This window comes from Carcharhinus amblyrhynchos, chromosome 13 (assembly GCF_965287045.1).
Source record: "Carcharhinus amblyrhynchos chromosome 13, sCarAmb.v2.hapA, whole genome shotgun sequence".
Classification (NCBI taxonomy): domain Eukaryota; kingdom Metazoa; phylum Chordata; class Chondrichthyes; order Carcharhiniformes; family Carcharhinidae; genus Carcharhinus; species Carcharhinus amblyrhynchos.
This window is the reverse complement of record NC_137336.1, coordinates 21443798-21458409: the sequence shown is the minus strand read 5'-3', so window position 1 is coordinate 21458409 and position 14612 is coordinate 21443798. Positions and strand designations below refer to the sequence as shown.

General features: G+C 40.8%; 1 protein-coding gene across 1 annotated transcript in view; it reads left to right on the top strand.

The window, feature by feature from the left end:
- The first annotated feature begins 261 nt into the window (after positions 1-261).
- Positions 262-14612, top strand: part of sgcd (sarcoglycan, delta (dystrophin-associated glycoprotein)) — a 479929-nt gene continuing 465578 nt past the window's right edge. The window contains exon 1 of the mRNA XM_080201363.1: positions 262-384. The gene's annotated coding sequence lies outside the window, so the exon portion shown is untranslated. The remainder of the gene's footprint in view (positions 385-14612) is intronic.

The window sequence follows — 14612 nt, the reverse complement described above, 5'->3', positions numbered from 1 at the left end:
ACCTGCTCATTGCTGGTGATGTCTGCTGGAGGCTCTTCAGACCCGCCGAACAGTAACAGGGACTATCGCCTTGTGTCTGTGTGCAGCCGCGGCGTGAGTCCATCCGGCTTCAGACTTGTGGGTTTACTATAGATGCATCCAGGGTGAAAGAGAGAGAGAGAGAGAGAGGAGAGAGGGGGGAAAAAAAAACTCCTGGATATTTTCCTTTAGTATTTTTTTTAAAAAATCCTTATAGCCACTGGAGGCGTGAGATCCTCGCTGAACGGTGGCTGATGGAAGTTACTATATTGATGAACTGGAATCTGAGCTGCTAGCTGTCAAACCTACAATCAATTGCATACTTGAGTTGTGTGGACTGCTGTTTTATTTGGCCACTGTTCAGAGGTAGGTTTGAACGTCACCCAAGCTGTGTTTTCTCAGGGTTACGAGATTGACGTGTGAATTTTTACACCACCTGTATGACTATGTTTATTATTACCAATATTTGTTTATTCCCCTCTCTGCCTGTAATTGCAGTATTTAAGGTTGGATGTGCAAAGTCAGTTGAGATTTTCCTTTGCACTCACTACCTGAGATTCACGATTGGGGTTCTCCACAGCCCCCCACCTCCTCAAAGCACTTACACAAAAATTGGACTCATTTCTATATATGATTAACCCTTTAACGCAAGGAAAGGGATGGACAAGTTCTTTAAGCATTGTGTTGTTTGACAGAGGGTAATGCCATTTCTCCACGGGACTTTCGCATTCATTCAGCTATGGCATTTAAAATTTAATGGTGCGAGAAAAAATGTTTTTTTTCCCCAATCGCATAATCGTGACACAAAGTGGTTGTGTGTATGTGTGTGAGAGAGAGAAAGCTAAGTAGGCAACCTTTGCAATTCATGGGATGTTCCATGGAGCAAACCACACTTAAGAAGAATCCACCTGCCACAGTGCTACCAATGGGTCACTTCAGATGATTTTTAATTAGTCTCTAACGGTTGTCTGTAAAGGCGAAAATCAACCCCCGCCCCCCCCCACACACACAGCAAAAAAGTGGGGGTGGTAAACACCTCTACAGCTAAACTGTAAAGCAGCTTATCACAGCTACCTATGACTGTTGGTCATCCTTCTCTGGTACACTATTTATTGTATTCCCCGATTCTTCCTTTCCCTCCCCCCCAAAAAAAAAGTTTAGATAAAATGTAATTCTACAGAGTAATTAGTTAAATCTTTCGTTTAAAATGCAATTGTATACATGCAATGAGATCAATCAGTCTGTGAGTACGGATCCACAGTCACGTGGAAAACTCTTGACATTGAGCAGTTTGTAGAGGGATTTTGTTGTTTTTAAACCTCTCTGTTTGGAGTGGCCAAAGTGCTGAACTGGACCTTTCGAAACAGGCTAGATTTGTGAAGTGGATGCAGATAAAAGGTTGCATCTCATTACCCTGTGAATGTAGAATAACAATTTTTTACCATCTCTCACAACTGCATGTGTTGTTGTTCTGTAAACTTGTCAATTAAATGACAAGCCAAATCCTCGCCCCAGTTGCCATTATAAATGTTCATCATCATATTGCTAATGGCAAGTGTCTACATAAACCAGTTGTATTGTAATTTTACCCTCCTGCCGGCGGCGGTGCTGTAGACCCAATTTTGTGTCCATTAGTTCTTCCCCTTGTACTGCAGAGACTCCTATGCTTCAACCAATGGTACTTCTCTGCTTCTCAAATGGATGTTAAATTTGCTACTTAATTTGCAAAAATAATACGATCTCAAAAACATAGTGTATTAGAAAGGACAGATCATGTTATAAGCATGCATCATGCTTATAACACCAATCTCCCATGGTGGAAAAGTAGAATCAGTCTGAGGGTGTCAAGAAAAATATCTTGACAAGCTCTGACTTTTACACCATGGAAGATAATATGCATATAATATATATATGTTTATGGGGAGTTAATTGATCGGGTTAAACAAGGTTGTTAGGCAGAGGATGATTGGACCGTGGTGCCAAGATGTCATTCAATTTTGAATATACAGTAATTAATTGTGTTGAGGACCTGTCACAATTTACTGTGTTATACTTGAAAGTGTTATGTGTAAAGTAGCTCAGATGTGCTAAAAAGCAATACTTTGCAATTAATCAGGAAGGATTGTGTAATAAATTCTTTTGTCCACATTTATAATTGCAATCACCTATATAAATTTACCAGCTTGCAATTATGTCCTTTCGGCATTGTTACAGCACCTCTTCTGGAATAATACTGGATTTACAGATTGACAAGTTTACACAGGAATGAGTTTTTATCTACAATGCTGTAAGGTTATGTTGTTGGACGAGTAATGCTGCCTTCAAATCGTTGCACTTTGAGTTTGCAGTTTTTAAAAAGAAAATACGCTCAGTAAGAATGATCATGATGATATTATTGGGTTGTCCTTGCATGTGTGTTGTGCTCTTTTAATATTTTTGAAGATGAATCAGGTTGAAGTTAGGGCAGATGGCACTCAATGTGTAAACTATCCTTTCCTATCTTTCTCATTTCTACCAATCCTACATCCATTTGAGATCTCTGCGCTCTTCTCATTCTGGGCTTTTGGGCATCTTGATCGCCCCCTCATTAGTGGCTATATGTTCGGCTGCCTGATCCCTAACTTTGGAATTCCCTCTAAAAAACCTCCCTGCCTTCTCTTTTCTCCTTTAAGATGTTCCTTAAAATCTTTCTCTTTTGACTAGCTTTTGGTCACCCATACTCCCTCTTTGACTTTGGTGTTTACTTCTTGTCAAATTATGGTCCTGCTAAGCTCCTAGGTACGTTTTAATATATTAAAATATATGGCTGGATAAGTGCAAGTTACTGCTATTGTAAGCAAATTTAAGAAGTTTCAGTATAAGAGATAAAACTACTGTTCATGTAGAAGTTTAAAAATACATGTATGCTGCCCACTGAGTTGAGCTTTCTCGATAAATGGGATGAAGTACTATTATAACATGAAGACAATGATATTCTTCCTCTGTTGCCTTTGTGTTTCACTGACTCTTTGTTATCTGAGTTCTGATTTTTTAGAAACCTTTTGACCTCTATGAGTGTTTAGGGAAAATGAGCTTGTCCACGTTATAATGCTTGACGACTCTCTGAGCAGCCAGACATTGGTAACTGTGCAAAGCCCGAACTCATCTGCTCATACATCTGCGGCTCAGAATGGAGCTGTGTCACAAGGCTAACAACATTTTAGGCAGTTACTGTTCACAATACTTATTAAAAACATTTATAGCCAAGTCTTTTCTGTGGAAAAATGACCATAAAGTCCTGAAGCATGAACAGCGGTTCTGAATTGAGCAATAATTTTCATTCCATCAAGTACAATTGCAGATAAAGAAAGAGAATTTGTTCTATGTTTTTCTTTACTATAAAATTTAGACCTAAAATGGATGAGACAGTGTGACCATTTCAAGGATGTGGTCTGATCAATATCTCCAAAATCAAATTTAGCAAAATTATAATTAGTAGTTTGGTACAAAGCTTTGTTTATCTAACCCTAATCATAAAGGAATGATAAACAGAACATCAAAGCATTGATGTTTAATTTGATAAAAATGGAAAAGAAACTGATCAGACTAAAACAGGATGCATTTTAATTTATGCAATGCAAACTAGATAAATGCATATTCTCGTATTTTATCTTGGTCATTAGTTTCCTGAGAAGATGCTACTTTCTAAATATGAATGCTGTTCTTCTCACATTGGAGGTGGTAGTGTTGGTCTGATATTGATGAAACCATCTTTTTGCTTGAAATATGCAATTACTTAACCAACTGAAATAGCAGCAATGAAAATAGAAAATTCTAAACAATTCATCAGGTCAGTCAGATCTGTGGAGAGAGTAACAGAGTTAATGAGCTGAATTTTCAGTATCGATGTGGGTAACTCAGGTCAGGAAATTTCCTGACTCTCCAAGGCCACCTTGATTTAAAGGACCCCATTGGACCCAGTTTCACTCTGAGCAGATGTGGTTGGGATTATGTTGGGCATACACACGCCAGAAGCAGGTGCCAATGGGGGTGGGCATCCCTCATATCGTCTCAGCACCCTCCACCCAAGCCTCCAAGGCCTCTCATGCCCCCATGCCATCTCCATAGCCAATGACTCTGGTATCTACTGTGGGCCACGTGGAGTCGAAGAAAGTCTTAACAACCTAATCTCTCACTCACAGAATTGATCGTGACAAAAATCTCCCATTTAAGAAACTCATTCAAAACTTTTATATCTCAAGTAACCTTTTGTAAACACGAACTTCTATTCAGATGCCACATCAAATACAGCTAATCCCTTAATAGCCTCTTTAAACTATAAATCAAGTTGTGAATGTGACATTATTAAAGCTTTTGAAAATCAGCCAAACATTCACAATGGCAAAATGATAGTCTTGGGGAAATGTCAACAAAGAAATCTATTCAAACTGCATGACCAGATGGTATGATTTTCTAACCTACACTAGATAGCATGTTAATCAAAGCCATCCAACAGAGCTTTTATTTTAGCTGTCACTAAAGCTTAAACCTGTTTTTTAAAATTTAGTTTAAAGAGCAGGGGGTTTAAAAGATTTGAGATCATGGTACTTAAACAGACTTGATCCTCCCTTCAAGTGCATTTATATCTACTCCATCAATTTGTGACTCCCACACTACAGATTATGGTGCTTATAATGACCATAAAAGCACAAGGGTGAACTCAGCACTAAGTTCAGACGAGTCTGCTGAGTTTGGGTTTCCCTCCTGTGTGTGTCATGCCCCATTCCTTGTCCCTGCTGTCAAAGAAGTGGGTCTGTCAGAAATTGGAGCTAGACTTCTACGTCCAAATTTCACCCACAAGTTTTATACTGTGTGAAAATCTGCCCCAAAACTTCAGGCCGATGATCTTTCTTCAGAACTCTCTATTTCTCATTCCATGAAAGCTGCCTTACCTGCTGAGCATTTCCAGCATTTTCTGTTTTAATTCACATTTCCAACATCCATCGTATTTTGCTTTTGTATTAGCTGATACTGTGTCCATTATTAGGTGCTTATTTCTAAAAATAAAACTAAAAGCTGTTCATGATATTGTAGAGTGTCTATAGGGACAATCAGTGCCCCAATTTCAAACAGGAAAGTGTAAGTACCTCCCTGTCCATGTGACAAATACATTCAGATTTCTGCATATGCAAAACTTCAGCAGTCAGTTATATGTTGGCTCTGCAACTGGCTTATACTGAACTATTATTAATAAAATTGTTCTGGCTCTTTTCAACTCTACTCCTAGTGTGCAACTTTGCTGGAGAGTAGAATGGATTCAATGACAACATTGCATATTTATTAGACCTTTGAATCTGAGATTGAGGACTGGATGGGGTGATAATGGAGGTGGCACTGGAGGGGAGGGGGGCGTGGAATTCCATGCTTCTGGTCAGTTTGCCTGCACCATCCTAGCCCTGGGCCATTTGCTCGGAGGCAGGATGGTACTGCTATCTGCCTGCAATGCATGGCGTAGCCAATTTAGGCTTGTTGTAAGCTTACTGAAGCCTACAGTCAAAGGCCTACTGGCTCTGAGCCATTGGATGTGCCAGGGGAACAGTCTAATTGCATGGAAATGGCCTCCTTCAGCAGACAGGGGACTAGTGCTCCAGGTAGCTGGGGGGGTCACCCTGTGGAAAGTTCCTTCTCTGCAATGGTGGCCTGGCCACTAAAGGCAGTATTAATTTTAAAGTTAAAAACATGTTGGAGAGAGTGCCTCCTTTTTGTGGTGTCTGTCTTTCTGTCTCATGCCTGAAAAGGCAACCAGTTGCTTCCTATAGGCCGTCAAGTCTTGCGTGTCCATCCGTCCCCTCAAACTTAATTGGATAGTGAGCCTTTCCTACCCAATAATTCGCTATTCAGGAAAAATCGACAGTGAGTTGTTCCCAACACAGTGCAAGGTTCTAACCACCATTTGACCCTGATGTCAGGCTCCCAGAACCTAGCGGGGTAAACTCTGTGCTCCGTTGTTGTCCATAATCTTCAAATTTCAGTCTTTTACTTGCAGTGGCAATTTATAGCCTGCACCAAGATCACTGTATTTTTCTGCTTTCCGATGCTGGTTCATAATTATAAAATACTTCATTTAAATATTAAATTGATTAAAGAACATGACATAAAAAAAAACCTCAGGGTAGAATGGAAGCTCGGATCCTTTTATCTGGGAAAGCTTGTAGGAATTCAACACTCTCCGCATTTATATTAATGAACGTTCCTGTTCAGAGAGTAAGAGATAATGACCAGGAACTTGCTGCCTGCAGGATGACGGAAAAGGGAGGCGATGAGCATTTCAAAAGGAAATTAGATGGGCATTTGAGAGAAATACATTTAAAGGACTACATGGATAGAGCAGGGGAATGGGACTGATTGAATTTCTCTACAGAGATCTGGCATCAACTGGAAGGCTGAATGGCTTCGTCTGTGCCCAGACTTTATAACATAAAAGGCATATAACACAGTAGCCTTGGCATGGGCTATAAATTACTAATACAAGTCAAAGTCTTGAAGATTGCAGACAAAAACATTGAGTGCAGGATTTACCTTGCCAGCCTCAGGATTCAGACGTTAAGGTTAAATGGTGGTCAGAAGCCACGCACTGCATGAGCGCCTGCCTCGTAAAAGAAAAGTTTAAAAGAAAAAGTTTAAAAGAAAAGAAAAGGGGCAGCACGGTAGCACAGTGGTTAGTACTGCTGCTTCACAGCTCCAGGGACCAGGGTTAGATTCCTGGCTCGGGTCACTGCATGTATGAAGTTTGCACATTCTCCTTGTGTCTGCGTGGGTTTCCTCCAGGTGCTCTGGTTTCCTCCCACAGTCCAAAGATGTGCGGGATTGGTTGATTGGCTGTGCTAAAATTACCCCTTAAGTGTCCTGAGATGTGTAGAGGGATTAGCGGGTAAATATGGGGGTAGAGCCTGGGTGGGATTGTGGTCGGTGCAGACCTGATGGACCGAATGGCCTCTTTCTGCACTGTAGGGATTCTATGATAAAAGCTCTTCCTTGCAACCTTCTTGCATCTTTTTCTCAGAATATTAATTTGGTGTTCCCCTGTTCTTGTACCATCAGCTAATTGGAACAGCTTTTCTTTGTCTCGCATGTGCCAGAATTTTTCCGGCACTTTCCTTTGTACCAAGGTGAACAACCCAGCTTCTCCAACCTAACCATGTGGTTAATATCCACTATCCCCGAAATCATTCTGGTAAATCTTCAAACTCAAGGGCCTTCACATCGTAAATGTAAGTTTTGGCTAAGTATCACCAAGGAGCAGGACTTTCTAACCACGCTCACCCTAAGACCAGGAAATCCCGCCCGAGGTAAATGGACCTCTGTATGGTCTACTCAGTGGGCAGAATGGGAAAATTAAACCCCCTGAATTCTATATTCAATTGATGCACTAGAAATGACTGAAGTACAAAAAGAATCCATGATGTCTAAACAAGAACCCTTTACAATTTTTGAAATTAATGGTATCTGAGCAGTCTTGGATTATCACATGGAGAGTACAGATTGTGTACCTCAAATTTGGCTACCTAAAAATTTGTGCTGTGTAAAAACCAGATATTTTTTCCTGTGCTCCAGCGAACCTTGAAGCCACTTGACCCAGATGATTTAACTCACCAGGCAGAATAAAAAGACTCTTGTAGAATCCAATGAAGTAGAATATTTAGCTATGTATCGTACTTGGTATCAGGACTTATTCTTGTGACAGTAGAGGGTGCCTGTATTGAGTTTTGATTTATTCAGGCCACAGGCTTCAATTCAAACAATGTTCTTGATTCCCAAAAACCTTTAGGTTCCACAGGCCCTGGTTGCCTTCTGGTAGTTGGCCCAAGTCAGCTCAGAGGGAGTTATTAAAGAGTACTATAAAAACATGCATGAATAAAAAATAAATAGTTTTTTGTTACAACTGCAGAGGATATTTTTAACATCATCTTAGTTTGATTGATTTTTTTTCTCATTTTAAACGGGGTGTGCTGATGTAGAGAAGTGGGGGAGGCATGAAGGAATTATTAAATCAAATGCGTGAGCAGTGAATTAATATCAGCAGCGACATGGCCATTAATCTAAAGTGCTTTGCAATCATATCGGTTGGTTTTCCTGCACTCCCTGCTCACTGATTTAAGGCATTCTGATTTCAGTTCAGGTGTTCTGGTTGTTTTCTGAAAACCGACAAGTTCCAAAATTTGACACAGACCTCAGTACTGAGGTTGCCACATTTGAGGTTTGCTACGTGTATAGACAATGGCAAGAACCATTAAGTGCTCCTTGAAATAACTATTTCTCACATAAATTAATGCATTATTGAGTCCCTGAGTTCACATTCAAGAGACATACCTTCTACAGTGCTGTGTTTCTTCTTTGCATTTAGGAAAATCTGAATGTCCATTCACTTTAACCACACATTGCAGAGAACCTGATGCTGCTCCAGTAATGTTCCCATTACAGCTTTATTTATTTATTTGTGTGTGTCAAAAGTAGGCTTACATTAACACTGCAATGAAGTTACTGTGAAAATCTCCTAGTTGCCACACTCTGGTGCCTGTTTGGGTACACTGAGGGAGTATTTATTTATTCATTCATTTGTGCCACAAGTGGGCTTACATTAACAGTGAGTGAAGTTATTGTTATTGTCACATTCCTGTGCCTGTTTGGGTACGCTGCCGGAGAACTTAGTGTGACCAATGCACCTGTTTCAGACAGTGGGAGGAAACTGAAGCACCCGGAGGAAACCCACGCAGACACAGAGAGAATGTCACTAATTGTGATATCTCATAGGATTCGCGGCCACCAAGTTTAGTAACTAAAAAAACTATTTATTGTAATGAATAAACTTTGTGCAGAGTGTAGGAAATGTGCTGCTGACGAGATCGACTCCAATCTCAGAATGATTGGGGAAGCCATGCTGAGCCCCAGGATTCACAGGCTTCAGCCCAATCAGGTCATAACCCCCTGAAACCTCTCTCATAAAAGAGGCTCACGTCCACATCCCTTCCCCCTTTAAGTTCCTTATTATCTTAGACAAACAAAAGTTAAACTACTTATAATAAATCAACAATAAAGAAGATCTTTTCACAAAGTCCAACATAAGGTCAGTATGCCAGGGGCCTTTCTCTGCCTCTGGGAGTGATCCTTTTCAGCAGGTGGTGTCTCCACAGCAGAGGCAGCTTTGGTTTGACTTTGAGAAACTCTCAACTTGTAAAGGTGCATCTGTGCTTATTACTTCTTCAGTTCCCGCAGGAACACTACTTGGCTCTTTCTCAGGTTGACTTGCTTTTCCATTTCATGGGGCAGTGGCATCAGTATTGGAACAGGAGGGATCCGTACCGTTGGAACGGTCTTTACCTGAACCAATCTGGACTCAGTATCCGAGTGAAAAGGATAAATAGGGTGGTCACAAGGACTTTGGGGTTGGGGGGAAGAGAAGAGTAAAACTACTGGAAGTATAATGGTTAATAGAAAGCAAAGCAGCAGGTTAACACGTGGGAAAAGGTTCCAACTATATTGAAAATCAGGAAAAATGTTGAAAGGAAGGAGAACTCAGGAGATGTTAGGATTCAAAAATAAGGTACTAAAATAGCTCAAAGGCACTTTATCTGAATGCTTGCATTATTCAAAAAACAGACAGGAAGGGAAGGTGAAGATCTGATATTTAAGGATGGCATCAGGGCGGTAGTGAGAGATGACATAAGTTCTATGAAAAGAAAGGTTGAATCCATTTGGGTGGAAATTAGAAATAGTAAGGAGAAAAAAAATCACTTATAGGCATAGTCTATAGACCACTAAATAATAACATCATGGTGGGGCGAGAAATAAACAAAGAAATAACTGATGCATGTAAAACTGGTACAACAATTATCATGGGGGATTTTAATCTACATGTTGATTGGTCAAACCAAGTTGGTCAAGGCAGCCTTGAGGAGGAGTTCATAGAATGTATCCACGATAGCTTCCTTGAACAGCGTATAATGGAACCTACAAGGGAGCAAGCTATCCTAGATCTGGTGACAGTTAGGGATCCTCTTGGAAGAAGCGATCACAGTATGGTTGAATTTAAAATGCAGATGGAGTGTGAAAAGGTAAAATCCAATACCAGTGTTTTGTGCTTAAACAAAGGAAAATACAATGGGATGAGGGAGGAGTTCGCTAAGGCGGACTGGGAGCAAAAACTTTAGGGTGGGACAATTAAAGAACAGTGGAGGACTTTCAAAGCGATCAGTCATAGTACTCTGCAGAAATATTAACCAGTGATAAGGAAGGACTGTAGAAAAAGGGATAATCAGCCATGGATATCTAAGGAAATGAAGGAGCTGCATATGAAGTGGCAAAGGTAGTGGGAACCTAGAGGATTGGGAAATGGTGAAAGATCAACAGAAAGCCACAAAAAAACTGTAAAGAAAAATAAGATGGATATGAGAGTAAGCTTGCTCAGAATACAAAAACAGATAGCAAAAGTTTCTACAAATAAAATGAAAAAGAGTGCTAAAGTAAACATTGGTCCTTTAGAGGATGAGAAGGGGGATGTAATAACTGGAAATGATGAAATGACTGAGGCATTGAACAGATATTTTGTGTTGGTCTTCGAAGTGAAAGACACAAATAACGTGCCAAAAATTGATGACAGGAAGGCTATGGCAGGTGAGGATTTAAAAATTATTATCACGAAAGAGGTAGATTTGGGCAAACTAATGCAGCTAAAAATAGACCAGTCTCCTGGCCCTGATGGAATGCATCCCAGGGTACTAAAATAGATGGCAGGGGAAATAGCAAATGCACTAGTGATAATTTACCAAGATTCGCAAGACTCTGGGGTAGTTCCTGCAGATTGGAAAACAGCAAACGTGACACCACTGTTGAAAAAAGGAAGAAGACAAAAGGCAGATAGCTATAGGCCTATTGACTTAACTTCTATAGCAGGGAAAATGCTTGAATCTGTCATCAAGGAAGAAATAGTGAGACATCTGGATATAAATTGTCCTATTGGGAAGACACAGCATGAGTTCATGAAGGGCAAGTCATGTTGACGAATTTGGTGGAATTCTTTGCGAACATTACGTGCACAGTGGACAATGGGGAATCTGTGGGTGTGGAGTACCTTGATTTCCAGAAGGCATTTGAAAAGGTGCCACACCAAAGGCTGCTGCATAAGATAAAAGGTGCATGGTGTTATGGGTAATGTATTAGCATGGACAGAGGATTGATTAACTAACGAAAAGCAAAGAGTGGGCGTAAAGGTGTGTTTTTCTGGTTGGCGATCAGTGACTAGTGGTGTGCCTCAGGGATCAGTGTTGGGATCGCAATCGTTTATGGTTTATATAGATTTGGAGTTGGGGACCAAGTGTAGTGTGTCAAAATTCACAGATTACACTAAGATGATGGCAGAGAAAAATGTGCAGAGGACTCTGAAAGTCTGCAAAGGGATATAGATAGTCTAAGTTAATGGGCAAGGGTCTGGCAGATGGGGTAAATGTGAGGTCGTCCATTTTGGTAGGAATAACAGCAAAATGGACTATTATTTAAATGGCAAAAAATTGCAGCATGTTGCTGTGCAGAGGGACCTGGATGTCTGTGCATGAATCACAAACAGTTGGTTTGCATGTGCAGCAGGTAATTAAGAAGGCAAATTGAATTTTGTTCTTCATTGTTAGAGGGATGGAGTTTAAAAATGGCGAGGTTATGTTGCAGCTGTATAAGATGCTGGCAAGGCCACATCTGGCATATTGTGTACTGTTTTAGTCTCCTTACTTGAGAAAGGATATACAGGCACTGGAGGAGGTGCAGAGGAGATTCACTAGGTTGATTCCAGAGTTGAGAGGGTTGGCTTATGAGGAGATACTAAGTAGACTGGGGCTATACTCATTGGAATTCAGAAGAATGAAGGGAGATCTTATAGAAACATACAAAATTATGAAGGGAATAGATAAGATACAAGCAGGAAAGTTGTTTCCACTGGCGGCTGAAATTAGAACTAAGGTGTCTTGCCTCAAAATAAGGGGGAGCAGATTTAGGACTGAGTTGAGGAGGAACTTCTTCACACAAAGGGTTGTGAATTCCCTGCCCAGTGAAGCAGTTGAGGCTACCTCATTGAATGTTTTGAAGGCAAGGATAGATACATTTTTGAACAGTAAAGGAATTAAGGGTTATGGCGAGCAGGCAGGTAAGTGGAGCTGAGTTCACAAAAAGATCAGCCGTGATCTTACTGAATTGTTGGGCAGCTCGAGGGGCCAGATGGCCTTCTCCTGCCCCTAGCTCTTATGTTCTTATGTTTTTATACTTCTTTCACTCGCAACATTACTGGCAGGTATAATTGGAACAATGTGCCCCACTGATTCTCTATGTGACTCCCTTCTTCATATGTGACCTAAATGATATTTTGGAATTTATTTTGAACTCCACCTCATATCATCCTGGAGCTACTCTGAACACAACCCTTGGGATCCAACTCAGGACCAGTCCCAAAATTTTTGATTCTAGATCATTTACGTCAAATGTAGTCTCTATCCTAGGTGAATTATGATTCTTCTTTTGAACATGTTGTTTTGCCTCCACCCTCCCTGCCAAATTGGGAAAGACCAGGTCCAACCTGCTCCTCATTCACCTATCCATCGGCAACTCAGCAGGAGACACTCCTGTGGCTATGTGTGGAGTCACCCTATAGTTAATGGGAAAATGAGCTACTTTTGTCTGCAGGGATGCTGGTGATTGCTTTTTCAAGGCTGCCAAAATTAATGTGGATCCGGAAGGTATACCAAAATTCTATAGAGTCATTTGTGTGCCTTATTTGTTGCAACAGAAGGTAAAGATCGAAAATTAGAAAATTTAGGTATCATAAAGTGTATGCAGTTTGCAGAGTGGGAAGTTCCCATTGTGCCGGTAACGAAACCCAATAAGACCATATGAATATGCCGAGACTATAAGGTAACAATCTGCCAGGCAGCAAAATTAGAAAGGTACCCTCTATCTAAAATAGAGGAATTGTATGTTGAGTACATCTTGTTAGACATGAGTCATGTATATCAGCAGCTGGAACTGGATGACGTTCTCAGGGAATTCATCACTATTAACACACCCAAGGGCCTGTAGCAGTACCTGCCTTTTGGAGTCTCATCTATCCGTGCAATTTTTCAACTCACAGTAGAGACCAATTGCAAGATTTGCCTAAAGTAGTCATTCACTCAGATGATGAGCTAATTGCAAGAGAGGAGCACCTATCTAACCTGGAAAAGGTTTTAAAAAGTTCCAGAAAGCTGGAATAAGACCAAAGACAGAGAGGTGCCCTTTACAGCTGAATCAGGTGACTTATTTGGGCTTTGGAGTGGATGCACAAAGATTGTATCTGATGGATGGTAAAGTTAAGGTCATTAATGAAGCACCAGCTCTGAAAAATATTTAATTATTATGGGCGATTCACGCCAAACCTGTCTACACTGCTGGCACCTCGCCATGCATTAAAAAAAATCAAAGATGGTACTGGAAGATGCAACCCTTTTCTGCACTTTACATGACAAGGACAATTTCTAGCACCTTCTTTTGGGTAATTTCTGTTTCTGCCAATAGCTTTTTTCTGTATGGCTCTATTATTTACTCCACACACTAGACGCTCTCTCAATATATCATTAAGGGCAAACCCAAATTCACAATGTTTAGCTATTTGCCTCAATCTCATCACAAAAGCTGCTATTGCTGCTCCAGGAGTTCTGGCTGTTGGGTTGAACTCTCCATCATTACTGAGAGCTCCTGGTGATAGTGGCCTTTTACTATTTCTATTAGCGCTTCAAAGATTTTAAACTCAGGGATGTTCGGGGAAGACAAGCACCTTATCAAATTGTAGGTTTGGGCACTGCAGGATGTTAACAATATTACCTTCATCTTCTCCTCCCACCGCCATTTTGTTTCGAAAATATATTGCAAGCGTTCGATGTATTGAAATCAACCTTCCGAATTAGGGATACAGCGCTCTCGTTTTCTGAATAGAGACTCTTGACTCTTTTACTGACTCTTGAATGGTCCTGGCTAGAATAACTTGCACACAAGAGTTGCTGTCTCTTGCTTTGTGACAATTTGAAGGAACTCCCATTCATCCTTATTGCCAATATGGTATCTCAAGGGATTGGTGACCAACTAAATGAGCTATTTATTGTAACAAATAAACTGTGTGCAGGGTGAAAGAAATGAGTTGCCTGCTATTTGACTCCAGTCTCAGACTGACTGGGATAGCCTACTCTCAGTCCCAGGATTCGCGGGCTTTGGCCTGATTGGCCGATATGGTCACATGACTCTCCGAAACCTCGCACTCTGAGGGGACTCACGACTAATGAGTAGAACTGCACTAACCAACTGGGATGATCGGCCTGCCCAAAAACAGCCCACAGAATGATTATTTATTTCAGTTTTTGAAAAGACATCGGCTGGGATTTTCCTGTGCTGTCCATAGCGGGAATCAGGCTATGCAGATGGAATGGAAAATTTGATGGACCAGTCCAAAGGAATTCCTGCAGGACTGGCAAAGCCTAACCATCATTTTATGTTGTAGCCTTTAAAGACAGCATTACTCCAAAATTGCACTGCCTCCCTCTTCTTTT